The sequence below is a fragment of the Arachis stenosperma genome, chromosome 1 (assembly GCF_014773155.1).
Source record: "Arachis stenosperma cultivar V10309 chromosome 1, arast.V10309.gnm1.PFL2, whole genome shotgun sequence".
In the NCBI taxonomy this organism is placed as follows: domain Eukaryota; kingdom Viridiplantae; phylum Streptophyta; class Magnoliopsida; order Fabales; family Fabaceae; genus Arachis; species Arachis stenosperma.
Window position 1 is genome coordinate 129850345 of NC_080377.1, and position 19599 is coordinate 129869943.

Sequence of the window (19599 nt, forward strand, 5' to 3'; positions counted from 1 at the left end):
ATCCTTGAATCCTACTCGGAATACCACAGACAAGGTTTAGACCTTCCGGATTCTCAAGAGTGGCCGCCATCAATTCTAGCTTATACCGCGGAGATTCTGATTAAGGAATCTAAGAGAAGCTCATTCAGTCTGGTGTAGAACGGAGGTGTTTGTCAGGCACACGTTCATAGATTGAGGGAGGTGATGAGTGTCACGGATCATCACCTCCTTCATAATTAAGCGCGAATAAACATCTTAGATCGGACCATACACGCGTTTGAGTGAAATAAAAACAATTGCATTAATTCATCGAGACGCTACAGAGCTCCTCACCCCCAACAATGGAGTTTAGAGACTCATGCTATCAAAAAGTATGTAATTCAGATCTGAAAATGTCATGAGGTACAAAATAAGTCTTTAAAAGTTGTTTAAATAGTAAACTAGTAGCCTAGGTTTACAGAAAATAAGTAAACTAAGATAATTGGTGCAGAAATCCACTTCTGGGGCCCACTTGGTGTGTGCTGGGGCTGAGACTAAAGCTATCTACGAGCTGAGGCTTTTCTTGGAGTTGAACTCCAAGTTATAACGTGTTTTGGGCGTTCAACTCCGGATCATGACGTGTTTCTGGCGTTTAACTCCAGACAGCAGCATGTACTTGGCGTTCAACGCCAAGTTACGTCGTCTATCTTCGCGCAAAGTATGAACTATTATATATTGCTGGAAAGCCCTGGATGTCTACTTTCCAACGCCGTTGAGAGCGCGCCAATTGGACTCCTGCAGCTCCAGAAAATCCATTTCGAGTACAGGGAGGTCAGGATCCAACAGCATTAGCAGTCCTTTTTCAGCCTAACTCAGATTTTTGCTCAGCTCCCTCAATTTCAGCCAAAAAATACCTGAAATCACAGAAAAATACACAAACTCATAGTAAAGTCCAGAAATATGATTTTTGCCTAAAAACTAATAAAATTTAACTAAAAACTAATTAAAACATACTAAAATCTACATGAAATTACCCCCAAAAAGCGTATAAAATATCCGCTCATCAATTAGCCATGCGGGAAACCGTATAGGGCCTTTTTCACTGAGAGGATGGGAAGTAGCCATTGACAACGGTGATGCCCTACATACAGCTTGCCATGTAAAGGAGTATGAACGATTGGATGAAGGCAGTAGAAAAGCAGAGATTCAAGAAGGATAAAGCATTTCCATACACTTATCTGAAATTTCCACCAATGATTTACATAAGTATCTCTATCTTTATTTTATGTTTAATTATATTTTAATTATTAAAACTCCATAACCATTTGAATCCGCTTGACTGAGATTTACAAGGTGACCAAAGCTTGCTTCAAGCCGACAATTTCCGTGGGATCGACCCTTACTCACGTAAGGTTTATTACTTGGACGACCCAGTGCACTTGCTTGTTAGTTGTGTAAAGTTATGAAAAAGAGTGATATTACAATTGTGCGTACCAAGTTATTGGCGCCATTGACATCACAATTTCGTGCACCATTAATCCTTGCAATTATCATGATGTGATTAGTGATGAGGATAGAGATCCTTGACCACCAAACCTTGCCAAGACCGCTTTATCATTAGATTTCCATCACCTTTTACTTTTCATGTCTCTCATCCAAAACCCCAAAATATACAACTCATGAGCAATAGCAAGAACACTACCCTGAAATTCCTTTGAGAAGAAGACCCGAGGTTTGAATACTTTGGTTATTAATTTTAGGGGTTTGTTACTTGTGACAACCAAATATTTGTTTGAAAGGATTCTTTGTTAGTTTAGAAACTATACTTGCAACGAGAATTTGTTGTGAAATTCTATACCACACAAAAGTCTGATCATCAAAATGGCGCCGTTGCCAGGGATTTACAATTGTGTACCTTGTTATTGTTTATTGTATATATGTGAATATTGTGAATATGTTTGTCTTTTGCTTGTTTGTTAGTTTTTTTACCATTAGAACTTAGTTTTGTTTTTGTTTTCACTATGAATTCTCACTTTGGCTATGAGTTTGGTTCTAATTGTGTTGTAGGAAATGTAAACCTCAATGACAACATGCATCAAGGATGGAACAATCAAGGTTGGAAGGAACGTCAAGCTTATGGACAACCTTCTTGGCAATAACTTCCTCCAGTCTCATATGGGTATAACTCCAATCCTAATACATACCAATCGAATAGATATGGTAGTTCTTGTATGTGTCACCAACCGTCTCCTCAATATAGTTCTCAACCATACTCACAAGCCCCTTTTCACCAAACACCTTCATATGACCCATGCCCACCATATCACCAATCACCCATATCCTATCCTTGTGACCATTATGAGCAAGAATCTTTAGAACCACCACAACCCTATTATGATTACCACTAAGAACCACCTCAATGCACATCATCTCCATACTCTTACCAAGAGGAACCACCTTCCTACTATAAACCCTTTCTCCAAAATGATGAACCTTCCTATCCACCTCAAGCCCCAATGGGAAATTCTCTCACTTTGCTACTACAAGGACAAGAGGCCATGCAAAGGAATGCATTAGAGTTTGTGACTAATTTGACCGAGGTAGTGCATACTTTAGCCTACCAATGCTTGAAGACTCAAGGTACTTCCGTGGCCAATGCGAAAGATCAAAAGAAGAGCATAGCATGAAGGAGAGATTAGAAACTCCGGTGGAGAATAAGGAGTTAGACTTTGTATTGGAACAATTGGAGGATGTAACGACCCAACTTTCAAAACATCATGATCGTACTGAAAGTAAGGCGTTACTAACCTGCTTTTCTTTATTAACTATTTACTATTGAGCCTTTAGTTCGATATTGTGTTTCAGTTTCTAAGAAAATTCCAGAAAATTTCGTTTTTGATTATCAAAATCATATATCAAACATTTCAAAGTAATAATAATCACATAATTATTAATAATAATATCTATCATACAAAAGATTTCAAATAAAACTCAGATACAAATCATATCCTCTGTATAAAATAAAAATCTTAAGCAATAAGTGCGAAGAAACTCTATGAAAGCAATTTAACTCATACATTTAACTCATAAATATAGTCCAACAATCGTCCGCAGCTTCAAATTGAGTCTTCGAACCTGTGTCATTGAAAGGGGGAAAGATTTTAGGGTGGGGTGAGAACAAACCACACGTTCTCAATAGGGAATGGGAATGCCGCAAAAGTAATGATTGACATGCAAATAATCAACTTTGCTTAATAAACCATCTTTGTCAAGGCCCTTTTGAAATACTTTTTAATCTTACTTTAGATAAATAATTACTTTCTTTAAATTTCTAAACCCAAAATAGATCTCAATCGCAAAACTGGTCATATTAAATATCTTTCAGCCACATAATTGATTCTCAGTCATAACAACAGATATTAATCATCTCTATCCATTCACAAACTACTAGCACAAGTAAAAAACTCAATTCAACACACAAACAAATCACAATAAGACAAACAACACAATCACAGAGAAGTAATATAGGCAAACACAACCAAATGTAAATGCACAACCAATATGATGCATGTCTGTCCTAAACAGGCCATGAGCTCACGTGTCGATTTACACCCTGCAGCCCAACATTACCTAGGAACAAGTCCCAGATATGGCTTCCCTTTGTGTCCTTAGTGCATATGTGTCGGTGGTAAGAATACCACTCCTTCGTGACTACCGGCAGCCGGCGCAAAGCCCGACCCCATAATATACGCACAAGGGGAAACAGTGATCCTCAGTTCGTGGGCGTCCCCGAGATCATTTCACAAACAAAACAGAGATCTTCAGTTCGTGGGTTATACCCCGAGATCAATACACAATAACATAGCGATCTTCAGTTCAGGGTTATACCCGAGATCAATACACAGCAAACAATGATCTTCAGTTCGTGGGTCATACCCGAGATCAACATATAGCAATTCATGGGTTATTCCCGTAATCAATGATTATCAGTCCGTGGGTTTTTCCCGCTTATAAAACAAATAACAATTTATAGGTTTCCCCAAGATCAATGATCATTCAGTTCGTGGGTACTTCCCGAATTTAACCAATTATCAGTTCATGGGTTTCCCCTGTAGTTAAACAACTAACAGCGCGTAGGGTATTCCTGCCTTTTATCATTTTCATTATCCTTTCTCAATCTCAACAATACACAAATCAATCTTCATTCTCTCTTTCCCTTTGAATCCTTAACACATCTTCTTAAACCTTTCTTAACTTTCTCAAGCATTTGTTCATGAAAATCTTAATCCTTATTTCAGTTCATAATCTCTACTTTGGCAATCTTGAGTCAAGCCAACTTTAAAACTATTTTTCAGTTTAGTTCTCTATCAAAAGACTTAAGAAAATTATTTATTTTAAATTCATTAAACATCTTTCAAAACATAACCTCTGATTAGAAGTAATCAAATAAAACTCTTTCTCAAGTTTACTAACTTTCCAAATACTCAAAAATCATCTCTCTTTACTATTCAAATTCAAATATTATAAATTCACCAAACTTCTAAAAAGTAACCCTTTATTTCAAGCTTAAAATATAATTCTTTTCATATTGAATCAATCTCAAAACATAGTTTCTTTCTTAAATAATTTAATTTTGAAACATAAACCTTTCTTTGGTAAATCGAATTTAAATTAGAATAATTCTTTTCTTAACTAAATAAAACTTAAATAATCATTTTCCAAATCCAAGTCTTCTAAAATAACTTCTCAAATAAAACCTCAGATTTTATAAAATTTCGGCAACACCTCCCCTAAAACTTGGACTTAGCCACCCTTACGGGTTCCTTCTTTTCAACATCTTATCAAACCTTTCTCAACAATTATCACAACAGGAGATTCTCAATCAATCAGAAACTCATAATTCGCAATAATCAACAATTAAATCATACTCCACAATTTCCACATAATCCATCTATCCAACTTCCATCTTATCAATTTATAACTATTTTCAACATATCATAGAATCCTTTCAAAATTAAACTCAATCAACCAGTAACCCCAAAAATCAGCCTTCCATAATTTAAAGTTATTTACTTGTTAACAAAGTAGCTATTTTGTTTTAGAAGTCATATTTCAAGAAAACAACTCGGTAATCAAACTTCAATCTTTTAGCAGTTCTCAAACATAATTCTGATTAATCACGAATCAATATTAGCAAGCATCAAAACCAATTCCAACCAGTCACAAGTCAATTTCACAGCCATTCTGACATATCAGATTACTAAAATCAACAACAAACGCTTATTCTCAATAATCAAAATATAGCCACAACTTAAACCATCATCACAATAATCCCAAACCAAACATAAATCCAACTCAGTTCATCAATTATCAATACGACAACTTTTCAATAGTTAACTCATCAAATTTTAGTGTAACAAGTATTATCAAATGAATCACCATTCACAGCCACATTCAACCAATTCAGCAATATCACATAGGTCAGAATTCTCAACAAATCCATCAAAATCAGAAAACCAATATCAGTCACAGCATTAACCAAAATTAAACTTGTCAAATTAATTACTCACAATAACAAAACCCAGTGACATTCTTAGCCATAACCTAAACTCAATAAACTAATTGAAACACCAGAATATCATCTCAGTACCAAACTTAATCCAAATTTCACAACCTCAATCCAAGCTTATTCCTATCAATTACTCACTAAACCTCATTGGCATTCATAAATTAAAATTGTTAATTTTGAAATAAATCCCCTACCTCAAAGTCGAAACTCGCAAAAATCACTAAACACAGCTGCTCCAATAGCAGTTTCCAGCACCTATTTCCATGGCAGCAACAATGACAAGGTTAAACGCCTCCTCTCCTCTCCGATCTGGGATTCCATAAGTAGCAGCCATTTTCAAACAGAGCCAGCAGCAACGTGAGGTGGTCACGGCTGCAATCAAAAATGGTGAATTAAAATAGGATAACAGTAAAAATTCTGGAAACTCCATGCTAACTCAAATTAGACAATAATAACAGAATGAGGAAACAGCGGCAGCAGGAATGGCAGCCTAGTGGTGATGGCGATGCGGCTCCACCACCAGTAACCAAGAAGCACAGCAGAGGCGTTTACCCCACTCAACGGCGTTCTCTCCCTCAACTGGCCATCCTCCACCCATGAGCTCCTCTCTCGGCAGACCAGAGAAGCACAAACAAAGCTCCATCGTGACTCTCTGCTTTGGATAGCGACGCATAGCAGTGAGACCCGGCGGCGGCGGCGCTAAGGCTCAGTAACGGTGGCGCAAACGGCAACGCGAACAGCTCGCCTTCCACCTCGCGCCACTCCACCTCTGTCTCCCTCAAACCCAACGTCGTTCTCCCTTGCTCCTTCGAGCTCGATGGCAAGGGACCTACGGCGACGCGGCGGGTTGCGCTCCTCCAGCATCACGCCTTCTCCCTCCTCCCCTTAGTGACAGCGGCGCGACTCATGGTTCCATGGACGGCGGTGACAAAGCCCTCAGCAGTAGCGATCTTGGGTTCAGCAACTGCACACTCTGTTGATCTCATTCTCCCTCAGACGTGGCAACGACAGCGACAGCGGCACCCACCCTGCCGACGCCATCCTTTTCTCCTTCTTCCTCTCTTGTCCGCGTGTGAGTTTGAGTGGGGCTGAGTGTGTTACGCTAAAGAGGGTGAAAGAGGGGTGAGGGTGCGGCTGAGGCAAAAGGGTTTAGGGTTAGGGTTTCTGATTAGGAACTTAGGTTTCCAATTTGAGAAATTAGGGTTTTTGAGTTGATTTGGGAATTTAGGTTTAGGAATTAGGGATTTTATAAAAGAATATGGATAGATATAAATAGATATTTTGATAAAATTAGAGGGTAAAGTAATTTTAAAATCAAATATGCTCTATTAAAAATATTTAGGAACATTATTTATCAACATATTTCTAGGCTCAATCAATTATTTCTAATTTAAAATATAAAATGAACATATTAATCACATATTTATAAAATATAACTTAAACTCAATATTAATTATTCAAATTAAATGATATAACTTTTTATCAAAACTCTAATTTCAATTTGTGTATAATAACTAATTATAATAAAAATTGTACTTGAACATTAATTAACTTAAACTTAAAGTATTTATAAAAATCAAACTAATCATTTCTAATAAATTAATCTCTAAGAGTACAAATTAATAAAATACAACATAATTCATTAAAAATTACTTAAATTGAACAGTACAATTCTTTCTTCTTTTTCAATTACTAAAATTATAATTTCAATTATACCAAATATCTAATAAAGTTTATATAAAAATTCTAATTAATTTAAACTTAAATTATCATGAAACTCTATTTAATTACTAGTGGACGAAATTGTGATCATCAACAATGGCTCCAAAGACTTGGTGCTCTCAAACATAAATCACACTTTTCCACAACTCCGCACAACTAACTAGCAAGGGTACTGGGTCGTCCAAGTAATACCTTACGTGAGTAAAGGTCGATCCCACAGAGATTGTTGGTATGAAGCAAGCTATGGTCATCTTGTAAATCACAGTCAAGCGGATTCAACTATATTAAGAGATTATTGGATTTTCGAATAATAATAATAAATTTAAACAGAAAATAAAGATAGAGTTACTCATGTAATTCAATGATGGGAATTTTAGATAAGTGTATGGAGGTGCTGTGTTCCTTCCGAATCTCTGCTTTCCTACTGCTTCTATCCAATCTTTGTCACTCCTTTCTATGGCAAGCTGTATGTAGGGCATCACCGTTGTCAATGGCTACATCCCATCCTCTCAGTGAAAATGGTCCAAATGCTCTGTCACAGCACGACTAATCATCTGTCAGTTCTCGATCATGTTGGAATAGAATCCCTTGATTCCTTTGCGTTTGTCATCACGCCCAGCAATTGCGAGTTTGAAGCTCATCACAGTCATTCAATTCTGGAATCCTACTCGGAGTACCACAGACAAGGTTAGACTTTCCGGATTCCCATGAATGCCGCATCAATTCTAGCTTATACCACGAAGATTCTGATTAAGGAATCCAAGAGATATGCGCCCGGTCTAAGGTAGAACGGAAGTGGTTGTTAGTCACGCATTCATAGGTGAGAATGATGATGAGTGTCACGGATCATCACATTCATCATGTTGAAGTGCAACGAATATCTTAGAATAAGAATAAGTCGAATTGAATAGAAAATAGTAGTACTCGCATTGAAACTTGAGGTACAGCAGAGCTCCATACCCTTAATCTATGGTGTGTAGAAACTCCACCATTGAAAATACATAAGTGATGAAGGTCCAAGCATGGCCGAATGGCCAGCCCCCAAAATATGATATGAAATTCGAAAATAGGGAGAAGGACCGGATATGTGGTCAAAAGACTAGATAGTCAAAGACATATAATAAACTAGTAAAAAGTTCTATTTATACTAAACTAGCTATTAGGGTTTACAGAAGTAAGTAATTGATGCATAAATTCACTTCTGGGGCCCACTTGGTGTGTGCCTGGGCTGAGCTTGATCTATCCACGAGCTGAGGCTTCTCTTGGAGTTGAACGCCAAGTTGTAACGTGTTTTGGGCGTTCAACTCTAATTCGTGACGTGTTTCTGGCGTTTGACTCCAGAATGCTACATGGAACTGGCATTGAGCGCCAGTTTATGTCGTCGAATTACGAATAAAGTATGAACTATTATATATTTTTGGAAAGCTCTGGATGTCTACCTTCCAACGCCGTTGAGAGCGCGCCATTTGGAGTTCTGTAGCTCCAGAAATTTCATTTTGAGTGCAGGGAGGTCAGATTCCAACAGCATTAGCAGTACTTTGTCAGCCTCCTATCAGAGTTTTGCTCAGGCCCCTCAATTTCAGCCAGAAAATACCTGAAATCACAGAAAAACACACAAACTCATGGGTAAGTCCAGAAATGTGAATTTAGCATAAAAACTAATGAAAACATCCCTAAAAGTAACTAGATCATACTAAAAGCTACCTAAAAACAATGCCAAAAACCGTATAAATTATCCGCTCATCGCAACACCAAACTTAAATTGTTGCTTGTCCCCAAGCAACTGAAGATCAATTAGGATAAGAAGAGAATATACTATAAATCCCAAAATATCAATGAATATTAATTCTAATTAGATGAGCGGGACTTGTAGCTTTTTGCTTCTGAACAGTTTTGGCATCTCACTTTTTCCTTTGAAGTTTAGAATGATTGGCTTCTATAGGAACTTAAAATTTCAGATAGTGTTAATGATTCTCCTAGTTAAGTTTGTTGATTCTTGAACACAGCTACTTTTATGAGTCTTGGCCGTGGCCCTAAGCATTTTGTTTTCCAGTATTACCACCGGATACATAATGCCACAGACATATGACTGGGTGAACCTTTTCAGATTGTGACTCAGCTTTGCTAGAGTCCCCAGTTAGAGGTGTCCAGAGCTCTTAAGCACACTCTTTTTGCTTTGGATCACGACTTTAACCACTCAGTCTCAAGCTTTTTACTTGGACCTGCATGCCACAAGCACATGGTTAGGGACAGCTTGATTTAGTTGCTTAGGCCTGGATTTTATTTCCTTGGGCCCTCCTATCCATTGATGCTCAAAGCCTTGGATCCTTTTTACCCTTGCCTTTTGGTTTTAAGGGCTATTGGCATTTTCTGCTTGCTTTTTCTTTCTCTTTCAAATTTTTTTTTCGCCATTTTTTTTCACAAGCTTTTGCTTTTTTACTGCTTTTTCTTGATTAAAAGAATCAATTTTATGATTTTTCAGATCATCAATAACATTTCTCTTTTTCATCATTCTTTCAAGAGCCAACAATTTTAACATTCATAAACAACAAGATAAAAAATATGCACTGTTTAAGTATTCATTCAGAAAACAAAAAGTATTGTCACCACATCATTATAATTAAACTAAATTCAAGAACAATTTTCAAAATTTATATACTTCTTGTTCTTTTGATTTAAAAAAATTTTTAATTTAAGAAAGGTGAAGGATTTATGGAATTATTTATAGCCTTAAGACATAGTTACTCAATACTAATGATCATGAGGTAGAGACATAAAACATAAACACACATATAGCATAAAAATCGAAAAACAGAGATAAGAACAAGGAAGTTAAGGAATGAGTCCACCTTAGTAGCGTCTTCTTCTTGAAGGACCAATGATGTCCTTAAGCTCTTCTATGTCCCTTCCTTGCCTTTGTTGCTCCTCCCTCATTGCTCTTTGATTTTCTCTAATTTCATGGAGAATGATGGAGTGCTCTTGATGTTCCACCCTTAATTGATCCACATTGTAACTCAAATCTTCTAAGGAAGTGTTGAGTTGTTCCCAATAGTTGTTGGAAGGAAAGTGCATCCCTTGAGGCATCTCCGGGATTTCTTGGTGATGAGCTTCCTCATGCGTCTCTTGGGTTCCATGAGTGGGCTCTCTTGTTTGCTCCATCCTTTTCTTAGTGATGGGCTTGTCCTCCTCAATGAGGATGTCTCATTCTATGATAACTCCAACTGAGTAACATAGATGGCAAATAAGATGAGAAAAAGCTAGCCTTGCCAAGTAGAGGGCTTATCGGCTATTTTGTAGAATTCATGGCAGATGACTTCATGAACTTCTACTTCCTCTCCATTCATGATGCTATGAATCATGATGGCCCGATCCACAGTAACTTCAGATCGGTTGCTAGTGGGGATGAGGGAGCGTTAGATGAACTCCAACCATCCTCTAGCCACAGGCTTGAGGTCCGGTCTTCTTAGTTGAACCGGCTTACCTTTGGAATCTCTTTTCCATTGAGCTCCTTCCACACATATGTCCATAAGGACTTGGTCCAACCTTTGATTAAAGTTGACCCTTCTAGTGTAGGGGCGTGCATCTCCTTGCATCATGGGCAAGTTGAACGCCAACCTCACATTTTCCGGACTAAAATCTAAGTATTTCCCCCGAACCATTGTAAGATAATTCTTTGGGTTCGGGTTTTTACTTTGATCATGGTTCCTAGTGATCCATGCATTGGCATAGAACTCTTGAACCATTAAGATTCTGACTTGTTGGATGGGGTTGGTTAGAACTTCCCAACCTCTTCTTTGGACCTCGTGTCGGATCTCCGGATACTCATTTTTCTTGAGCTTGAAAGGGACCTCGGGGATCACCTTCTTCTTGGCCACAACATCATAGAAGTGGTCTTGATGGGCTTTGGAGATGAATCTTTTCATCTCTCATGACTCGGAGGTGGAAGCTTTTGTCTTCCTTTTCCCTTTTCTAGAGGATTCTCCGGCCTTAGGTGCCATCAATGGTTATGGAAAAACAAAAAAGCTATGCTTTTACCACACCAAACTTAGAATATTGCTCGCCCTCGAGCAAGAGATGAAGGAAGAGAAGAAGAAGAAGAAAATATGGAGGAGAGGGGGAGAGGTGTATTCGGCCAAGAAGGAGAAGAGAGGTTTGTGTTGTGTGAAAATGAAGAAGAATGGAGGGGTTTATATAGTGAAGGTTGAGGGAGTAGGTTCGGCCATTTAGGGTAGGTTTGGGTGGGAAAGAAATTTGAATTTTGAAGGTAGGTGGGGTTTATGGGGAATAGTGGATGGGTGTGAGTGGTGAAGGGGGTGATTGGGAAGAGAGATTAAGGTGATTGGTGAAGGGTTTTGGGAAGAATGTTTATTGGAAAGAGAGGATGAATGTTGAGAAAAGGGGAGAATATGGTAGGTGGGGATTGGTGCACGAAATTGTGATCATCAATGGCACCATCAACATGGTATGCTCAATTGCAATCTCAACTCTTTATCACAACTTCGCACAACTAACCAGCAAATGTACTGGGTCGTCCAAGTAATAAACCTTACGCGAGTAAGGGTCGATCCCACGGAGATTGTTGGTATGAAGCAAGCTATGGTCATCTCGTAAATCTCAGACAGGAAAATTCAAATGGTTATGGATGATTTATGAATAAAACATAAAATAAAGTTAGAGATACTTATGTAATTCATTGGTGAGAATTTCAGATAAGCGTATGGAGATGCTTTGTCCCTTCCGTCTCTCTGCTTTCCTACTGTCTTCATCCAATCCTTCTTACTCCTTTCCATGGTAAGCTGTATGTTGGGCATCACCGTTGTCAGTGGCTACAGTCCCGTCCTCTCAGTGAAAATGTTCAACGTGCTCTGTCACAGCACGGCTAATCATCTGTCGGTTCTCAATCAGGTTGGAATAGAATCCATTGATTCTTTTGCGTCTGTCATTAACGCCCAGCCTTCAGGAGTTTGAAACTCGTCACAGTCATTCAATCCTTGAATCCTACTCAGAATACCACAGACAAGGTTTAGACCTTCCGGATTCTCTTGAATGCCACCATCAATTCTAGCTTATACCACGAAGATTCCGATTAAGGGATCCAAGAGATATCCACTCAATCTAAGGTAGAACAGAGGTGGTTGTCAGGCACGCGTTCATAGGTGAGAATGATGATGAGTGTCACGGATCATCACATTCATCAAGTTGAGGAACAAGTGATATCTTAGAACAAGAATAAGCTGAATTGAATAGAAGAACAATAGTAATTGCATTAATACTCGAGGTATTAATACATAAGAACAAGGTCTAGGCATGGTCGAATGGCCAGCCTCCCAATGATTTAAGAACTAGACATCCAAAGATGATCAAAAGATCTAAAATGATCCAAAGATCAAAATACAATAGCAAAAGGTCCTATTTGTAGAGAACTAGTAGCCTAGTGTTTACAGAAATGAGTAAATGACATAAAAACCCACTTCCGGGCCCACTTGGTGTGTGCTTGGGCTGAGCATTGAAGCTTTCATGTGTAAAGACTCTTCTTGGAGTTAAACACCAGCTTTTGTGCCAGTTTGGGCGTTTAACTCCCATTCTTGTGCCAGTTCCGGTGTTTAACGCCGGGCAGTTTTGAGCTGATTTGGAACGCCGGTTTGGGCCATCAAATCTCGGGCAAAGCATGGATACTGGAAAGCCCAAGATGTCTACTTTTTAACACAGTTCAGAGCGCGCCAATTGGGCTTCTGTAGCTCCATAAAATCCACTTCAAGTGCAGGAAGGTCAGAATCCAACAGCATCTGCAGTCCTTTTCAGCCTCTGAATCAGATTTTTGCTCAGATCCCTCAATTTCAGCCAGAAAATACCTGAAATCACAGAAAAACACACAAACTCATGGTAAAGTCCAGAAAAGTGAATTTTAACTAAAAACTAATAAAAATATAATAAAAACCAACTAAAACATACTAAAAACATACTAAAAACAATGCCAAAAAGCGTATAAATTATCCGCTCATCACAACACCAAACTTAAATTGTTGCTTGTCCCCAAGCAACTGAAAATCAAATGAATCCCAAAAACATCTATGAAGATCAGTATTAATTAGATGAGCGGGACTTTTAGCTTTTTGCCTCTGAACAGTTTTGGCATCTCACTCTATCCTTTGAAATTCAGAATGATTGGCTTCTATAGGAACTCAGAATCCAGATAATGTTATTGATTCTCCTAGTTAAGTATGATGATTCTTGAACACAACTACTTTATAAGTTTTGGCCATGGCCCAAAGCACTCTGTCTTCCAGTATTACCACCGGATACATACATGCCACAGACACATAACTGGGTGAACCTTTTCAGATTGTGACTCAACTTTGCTAGAGTCCCCAATTAGAGGTGTCCAGGGTTCTTAAGCACACTCTTTTGCCTTGGATCACAACTTTATTATTTTTTTTCTTTTTCTTTTCATTTTTTTTTGTATTCACTACTTTTTCTTGCTTCAAGAATCATTTTTATGATTTTTCAGATCCTCAGTAACATGTCTCCTTTTTCATCATTCTTTCAAGAGCCAACATTCATGAACAACAAATTCAAAAGGCATATGCATTGTTCAAGCATACATTCAGAAGTCAAAGGCATTGCCACCACATCAAAATAATTAATCTGTTATAAAATTTAAAATTCATGCAATTCTTCTCTTTTTCAATTAAGAACATTTTTCATTCAAGAAAGGTGATGGATTCATAGGACATTCATAACTTTAAGGCATAGACACTAAGACACTAATGATCATAAGACGCAAACATAGATAAACATAAGCATGAAAATTCAAAAAACAGAAAAATAAAGAACAAGGAGATTAAAGAACGGGTCCACCTTAGCGATGGCGGCTTGTTCTTCCTCTTGAAGATCTTATGGAGTGCTTGAGCTCTTCAATGTCTCTTCCTTGCCTTTGTTGCTCCTCTCTCATGATTCTTTGATATTCTCTAATTTCATGGAGGAGGATGGAATGTTCTTGGTGCTTCACCCTTAGTTGTCCCATGTTGGAACTCAATTCTCCTAGGGTGGTGTTGATTTGCTCCCAGTAGTTTTGTGGAGGAAAGTGCATCCCTTGAGGCATCTCAGGGATTTCATGATGAGTGGAATCTCTTGTTTGCTCCATCCTTTTCTTAGTGATGGGCTTGTCCTCATCAATGAGGATGTCTCCCTCTATGTCAATTCCAACTGAATAACAGAGGTGACAAATGAGATGAGGAAAGGCTAACCTTGCCAAGGTAGAGGACTTGTCCGCCACCTTATAAAGTTCTTGGGCTATAACCTCATGAACTTCTACTTCTTCTCCAATCATGATGCTATGAATCATGATAGCCCGGTCTATAGTAACTTCAGACCGGTTGCTAGTGGGAATGATTGAGCGTTGGATAAACTCCAACCATCCCCTAGCCATGGGCTTGAGGTCATGCCTTCTCAGTTGAACCGGCTTCCCTCTTGAATCTCTCTTCCATTGAGCGCCCTCTTCACAAATGTCTATGAGGACTTGGTCCAACCTTTGATCAAAGTTGACCCTTCTAGTGTAAGGGTGTTCATCTCCTTGCATCATGGGCAAGTTGAATGCCAACCTCACATTTTTCAGACTAAAATCTAAGCATTTCCCCCGAACCATTGTAAGCCAATTTTTTGGGTCCGGGTTCACACTTTGATCATGGTTCTTGGTGATCCATGCATTGGCATAGAACTCTTGAACCATTAAGATTCCGAATTGTTGAATGGGGTTGGTAAGAACTTCCCAACCTCTTCTTTGGATCTCATGTCAGATCTCCAGATATTCACTCTTTTTGAGTTTGAAAGGGACCTCGGGGATCACCTTCTTCATGACCACAACTTCATAGAAGTGGTCTTGATGCACCCTTGAGATGAATCTCTCCATCTCCCATGACTCGGAGGAGGAGGCTTTTGCCTTCCCTTTCGTCTTTCTAGAGGTTTCTCCGGCCTTCGGTGCCTGATGAGCGGATGATTTGTACGCTTTTTGGCATTATTTTTAGTATGTTTCTAGTAGGATTTAGTTAGTTTTTAGTATATTTTTATTAGTTTTTAGTTAAAATTCACTTTTCTGGACTTTACTATGAGTTTGTGTGTTTTTCTGTGATTTCAGGTGTTTTCTGGCTGAAATTGAAGGACCTGAGCAAAAATCTGATTCAGAGACTGAAAAGGACTGCAGATGCTGTTGGATTCTGACCTCCCTGCACTCGAAGTTGATTTTCTGGAGCTACAGGAGCCTAATTGGCGCGCTCTCAACGGCGTTGGAAAGTAGACATCCTGGGCTTTCCAGAAATGTATAAGAGTCCATACTTTGCCCAGGATTTGATGGCCCAAACCGGCGTTCCAAATCAGCCCAAGAATGCCCGGTGTTAAACGCCGGAACTGGCACAAGAATGGGAGTTAAACGCCCAAACTGGCACAAAAGCTGGCGTTTAACTCCAAGAAGAGTCTCTACACGAAAATGCTTCAATGCTCAGCCCAAGCACACACCAAGTGGGCCCGGAAGTGGATTTTTATGTCATTTACTCATCTTTGTAAACCTTAAGCTACTAGTTCTCTATAAGTAGGAGCTTTTGCTATTGTATTTTGTATCTGGGTAGCTATCTTTAGTCTTATGCTATCTTAGATCATTGGGAGGCTGGCCTCACGGCCATGCCTAGATCTTGTTCTTATGTATTTTCAACGGTAGAGTTTCTACACACCATAGATTAAGGTGTGGAGCTCTGCTGTACCTCGAGTATTAATGCAATTACTATTATTCTTCTATTCAATTCAGCTTGTTCTTATTCCAAGATATTCATTCGCACTCAAGAACATGATGAATGTGATGATTATGTGACGCTCATCATCATTCTCACTTATGAACAAGTGACTGACAACCACTTTTGTTCTACAAGCAAACAAGGCTCTAATGTTTATCTCTTGGATTCTTTAACCGGAATCTTCGTGGTATAAGCTAGAATTGATGGCGGCATTCAAGAGAATCCGGAAGGTCTAAACCTTGTCTGTGGTATTCTGAGTAGGATTCAATGATTGAATGACTGTGACGAGCTTCAAACTCGCGATTGTGGGGCGTTAGTGACAGACGCAAAAGAATCACTGGATTCTATTCCGACATGATCGAGAACCGACAGCTGGATAGCCGTGCCGTGACAGGGTGCGTTGAACATTTCCACTGAGAGGATGGGAGGTAGCCACTGACAACGGTGAAACCCTTGCATACAGCTTGCCATGGAAAGGAGTAAGAAGGATTGGATGAAGACAGTAGGAAAGCAGAGAGACGGAAGGGACAAAGCATCTCCATTCGCTTATCTGAAGTTCTCACCAATGAATTGCATAAGTATCTCTATCTTTATCTTTATGTTTTATTCATATATCACCCATACCCATTTGAGTCTGCCTGACTAAGATTTACAAGGTGACCATAGCTTGCTTCATACCAACAATCTCCGTGGGATCAACCCTTACTCGCGTAAGGTTTATTACTTGGATGACCCAGTGCACTTGCTGGTTAGTTGTGCGAAGTTGTGTTTATGCCATGGTATTGAACACCAAGTTTTTGGATTCATTACCGGGGATTATTTGAGTTGTGAAAAGTAGTGATCACAATTTCGTGCACCAAGTTTTTGGTGCCGTTGCCGGAGATTGTTTCGAGTATGGACAACTGACGGTTCATCTTGCTGCTTAGATTAGGTATTTTTCAGAGTCCTTAAGAATGAATTCTAGAGTTTCATGATGATCTGTTGAAATCTGGCTGGCTGTGAAGCCATGTCTAATCTTATTGGACCGAGGTTTCAACTGATCATCACAAGAGCTTGTTGATTTCTATCAATCTTGCTATTGGAGCAATGATCTGCTAAGGCTTGGCTGGCCATTGGCCATGTCTAGTGTTTTGGACCGAAGCTTTCTTTGAAAGCTTGGCTGGCTGTGAAGCCATGTCTAATTCCTGGACCGAAGTCTTAGACTAGCATTGCATGATTCCTGGAATTCTCATTAAGAATTTTGATACCTTTATTTTCTTTTCCACTTAATTTTTGAAAAATCCAAAAAAATTACAAAATCATAAAAAAACCAAAAATATTTTATGTTTCTTGTTTGAGTCTAGTGTCTAATTTTAAGTTTGGTGTCTTGCATGCATTGTTTATTTGATCTTAGTTCTGTTTTCAAGTCAATAATACAGGGAACTGAAGATTCAGTACATGCAGCAGAGGAATTATACAGAAAAAGCTGGGCGTTCAAAACGCCCAGTGAAGAAGGACAGACTGGCGTTTAAATGCCAGCCAGGGTGCCTGGCTGGGTGTTTAACGCCCAAAAGGGTAGAGCTTTGGGCGTTAAACGCCAGAATGTGCACCATTCTGGGCGTTTAACACCAGGATGGCACAAGAGGGAAGATTCTGTTTTTAATTCAGATTTTTTTTCAAGTTTTCAAAATTTTTCAAAATCAAATCTTTTTCAAATCAAATCTTTTCAATCAAATCTTTTTCAAAATCAATTTCTTTCCTTTTTCAAAAATACTTGCTATCAATTAATGATTTGATTGAACATTTCAAGTATGTTGCCTTTTCTGTTGAGAAAGGTTTAATGTTTGAATCATATCTTTTCTTGTTAGGCAAGTCATTAATTTTTAAAATCAAATCTTTTTAAAATTGTTTTTCAAATCATATCTTCTCAATCACATCTTTTTAAAAAAACCATAACTTTTCAATCATATCTTTTTGATTTCTAATTTCAAAATCTTTTTCAAAAATCACTTGATTTCTTTTCCACTTTTAGTTTTCGAAAATCAATTCAAGTTTTTCAAAATATTTTTAAAATCTTTTTAACTTAATTTTCAAAAAAATCTCTTCCCCTCTTCTCACATCCTTCTATTTATGGAGTGACACTCCTCCTCAATGCACAATTCAAACTCTATCTCACTAAGTTCGAATTCTTCTACCTCTTTCTTCTATTTTTCTGTTCCTCTGACACCTCAAGGAATCTCTATACTGTGACATAGAGGATTCCACATTTTCTTGTTCTCTTCTCTTTCATATGAGCAGGAGCAAAGACAAAGGCATTCTTATTGAAGCTGACCCTGAACCTGAAAGGACCTTGAAGTGAAAGCTAAGAGAAGCTAAGGCACAACTCTCTGTAGAGGACCTAACAGAAATCTTCAAAGAAGAAGAACCCATGGCAGCCAAAAACAACAACAATGCCAACAATGCAAGGAAGGTGCTGGGTGATTTTACTGCACCTACTCCCGACTTCTATGGGAGAAGCATCTCTATCCCTGCCATTGGAGCAAACAAGTTTGAGCTTAAGCCTCAATTAGTTTCTCTAATGCAACAGAATTGCAAGTTCCATGGACTTCCATTGGAAGATCCTCATCAGTTTTTAGCTGAGTTCTTGCAAATCTGTGACACTGTCAAGACTAATGGGGTTGAACCTGAGGTCTACAGACTTATGCTATTCCCTTTTGCTGTAAGAGACAGAGCTAGAATATGGTTGGACTTACAACCTAAAGACAGCCTGAACTCTTGGGAAAAGCTAGTCAATGCCTTCTTGGCAAAGTTCTTTCCACCTCAAAAATTGAGTAAGCTTAGAGTGGAAGTCCAAACCTTCAGGCAGAAGGAAGGAGAATCCCTCTATGAAGCTTGGGAAAGATACAAACAATTGATCAGAAAATGTCCTTCTAACATGCTTTCTGAATGGAGCATCATAGGTATTTTCTATGATGGACTCTCTGAACTATCCAAGATGTCTTTGGATAGCTCTGCTGGAGGATCTCTTCATCTGAAGAAGACGCTTGCAGAAGCTCAAGAGCTAATTGAAATGGTTGCAAATAACCAATTCATGTACACTTCTGAAAGGAATCCTGTGAACAATGGGACAAATCAGAAGAAAGGAGTTCTTGAGATTGATACTCTGAATGCCATATTGGCTCAGAACAAAATATTTACTCAGCAAGTCTATTTGATTTCTCAAAGTCTGTCTGGAATGCAAAATGCACCAGGCAGTACTAAGGATGCTTTATCTGAAGAAGAGGCTTATGATCCTGAGAACCCTTCAATGGAAGAGGTGAATTACATGGGAGAACCCTATGGAAACACCTATAATTCTTCATGGAGAAATCATCCAAATTTCTCATGGAAGGATCAACAGAGACCTCAACAATGTTTCAACAACAATAATGGTGGAAGAAACAGGTTTAGCAATGGCAAACCTTTTCCATCATCTTCTAAGCAACAGACAGAGAATTCTAAGCAGAACCACTCTGACTTAGCAACCATAGTCTCTGATCTAATCAAAACCACTCAAAGTTTCATAACTGAAACAAGGTCCTCCATTAG

The 19599-nt window shown here is 38.6% G+C and overlaps 1 long non-coding RNA gene and 1 other non-coding gene across 2 annotated transcripts; both read right to left on the bottom strand.

The window, feature by feature from the left end:
• Positions 1-2549: 2549 nt before the first annotated feature.
• LOC130940363 (uncharacterized) lies at positions 2550-6724 on the bottom strand. The gene is made up of 3 exons (XR_009070289.1): positions 6080-6724; positions 5722-5899; positions 2550-3093 (listed from the first exon to the last, which is right to left on the bottom strand). It is a non-coding gene; the product is annotated as an uncharacterized LOC130940363 (long non-coding RNA).
• Positions 6725-18844: 12120 nt separating this feature from the next.
• LOC130952754 (small nucleolar RNA R71) lies at positions 18845-18952 on the bottom strand. The gene has a single exon (XR_009074935.1). It is a non-coding gene; the product is annotated as a small nucleolar RNA R71 (small nucleolar RNA).
• Between the last annotated feature and the right edge of the window lie 647 nt (positions 18953-19599).